The 2,535-nt window shown below is 42.0% G+C and overlaps 1 non-coding gene across 1 annotated transcript; it reads right to left on the bottom strand.

The window, feature by feature from the left end:
* Window positions 1–283: 283 nt before the first annotated feature.
* Window positions 284–391, bottom strand: LOC112739453 (small nucleolar RNA R71). The gene has a single exon (XR_003170388.1). It is a non-coding gene; the product is annotated as a small nucleolar RNA R71 (small nucleolar RNA).
* Window positions 392–2,535: the final 2,144 nt, after the last annotated feature.

Here is a 2,535-nt window from a genome sequence, read left to right as displayed (position 1 = left end):
GAGCTGAAACCTCAATTAGTTTCTCTGATGCAGCAGAACTGCAAGTTTCATTGACTTCCATCTGAAGATCCTTTTCAGTTCTTAACTGAATTTTTGCAGATCTGTGATACTGTTAAAACAAATGGAGTAGATCCTGAAGTCTACAGGCTCATGCTTTTCCCTTTTTGCTGTAAGAGACAGAGCTAGAGTGTGGTTGGACTCTCAACCCAAAGATAGCCTGAACTCTTAGGATAAGCTGGTCACGGCTTTCTTAGCCAAGTTTATTCCTCCTCAAAAGTTGAGCAAGCTTAGAATGGATGTTCAAACCTGCAGACAGAAAGAAGGTGAATCCCTCTATGAAGCTTGGGAGAGATACAAGCAACTGACCAAAAAGTGTCCTTCTGACATGCTTTCAGAATGGACCATCCTGGATATATTCTATGATGGTCTGTCTGAATTAGCTAAGATGTCATTGGATACTTCTATAGGTGGATCCATTCACCTAAAGAAAATGCCTGCAGAAGCTCAAGAACTCATTGACATGGTTGCTAATAACCAGTTCATGTACACTTCTGAGAGGAACCCTGTGAGTAATGGGACGCCTCAGAAGAAGGGAGTTCTTGAAATTGATACTCTGAATGCCATATTGGCTCAGAATAAAATATTGACTCAGCAAGTCAATATGATTTCTCAAAGTCTGAATGGAATGCAAGCTGCATCCAACAGTACTCAAGAGGCGCCTTCTGAAGAAGAGGCCTATGATCCTGAAAACCCTGCAATAGCAGAGGTGAATTACATGGGTGAACCATATGGAAACACCTATAATTCTCCATGGAGAAATCACCCAAATCTCTCATGGAAGGATCAACAAAAGCCTCAACAAGGCTTTAATAATGGTGGAAGAAATAGGTTTAACAATAGTAAGCCTTTTCCATCATCCACTCAGCAAAAGACAGAGAACTCTGATCAAAATACCTCTAATTTAGCAAACTTAGTCTCTGATCTATCTAAGGCCACTGTGAGTTTCATGAATGAAACAAGGTCCTCCATTAGAAATTTGGAGGCACAAGTGGGCTGATGAGCGGATAATTTATACGCTTTTTGGCATTGTTTTTTAGTATGTTTTTAGTAGGATCTAGTTACTTTTAGGGATGTTTTCATTAGTTTTTATGTCAAATTAACATTTCTGGACTTTACTATGAGTTTGTGTGTTTTTCTGTGATTTCAGGTATTTTCTGGCTGAAATTGAGGGACTTGAGCTGAAATCAGATTCAGAGGTTGAAAAAGGACTGCTGATGCTGTTGGATTCTGACCGCCCTGCACTCAAAGTGGATTTTCTGGAGCTACAGAACTCGAAAGGGCGCGCTTCCAATTGCGTTCGAACGTAGACATCCAGGGCTTTCCAGCAATATATAATAGTCCATACTTTGGCCAAGAATTGACGACGTAAACTGGCGTTCAACGCCAGCTTTCTACCCAAATCTGGCGTCCAGCGCCAGAAAAGGATCCAAAACCAGAGTTGAACGCCCAAACTGGCACAAAAACTGGTGTTCAACTCCACAAATGGCCTCTGCACGTGTAACACTTAAGCTCAGCCCAAACACACACCAATTGGGCCCCGGAAGTGGATTTATACATCAAATACTTACTCATGTAAACCCTAGTAGCTAGTTTATTATAAATAGGACCTCTTACTATTGTATTAGGCATCCTGGATTGTATTTTGATCCTGTGATCTCGTTTAGGGGGCTGGCCATCTCGGCCATGCCTCTACCTTCACTTATGTATTTTCATACGGTAGAGTTTCTACACTCCATAGATTAAGGTGTGGAGCTCTGCTATTCCTCAAAGATTAATGCAAAGTACTACTGTTTTCTATTCAATTCTTCTTATTTCGCTTCTAAGATATCCATTCGCACCCAAGAACGTGATGAAGGTGATGATTATGTGTGACGCTCATCATCCTTCTCCCTTATGAACGCGTGCCCGACAAACACTTCTGTTCTACATGAATTAAGCTAGAATGAATATCTCTTAGATCTCCTAACCAGAATCTTCGTGGCGTAAGCTAGAATGATGGCGGCATTCAAGAGAATCCGGAAGGTCTAAACCTTGTCTGTGGTATTCCGAGTAGGATTCAATGATTGAATGACTGTGAAGAGCTCCTAACTTGCGATTGCAGGGCGTTAGTGACAGACGCAAAAGGATAGTAAATCCTATTCCGGCATGATCGAGAACCGACAGATGAATAGCCGTGCCGTGACAGGGCGCGTGAGCATATTATTCACTGAGAGGATAAGATGAAGCCATTGGCAAGGGTGATGCCTCCAGACGATTAGCCGTGCCGTGACAGGGCATTGGATCATTTTCCCGAGAGATGACCGAAAGTAGCCATTGACAGTGGTGATGTATCACATAAAGCCATCCATGGAAAGGAGTAAGACTGATTGGATGAAGATAGCAGGAAAGCAGAGGTTCAGAGGAACGAAAAGCATCTCCATTCGCTTATCTGAAATTCCTACCAATGATTTACATAAGTACCTCTATCCCTATTTT

This window comes from Arachis hypogaea, chromosome 13 (assembly GCF_003086295.3).
Source record: "Arachis hypogaea cultivar Tifrunner chromosome 13, arahy.Tifrunner.gnm2.J5K5, whole genome shotgun sequence".
Lineage (NCBI taxonomy): Eukaryota > Viridiplantae > Streptophyta > Magnoliopsida > Fabales > Fabaceae > Arachis > Arachis hypogaea.
Note: the sequence above shows the minus strand (reverse complement) of the source record. Positions and strands in the feature narration are given on the sequence as shown.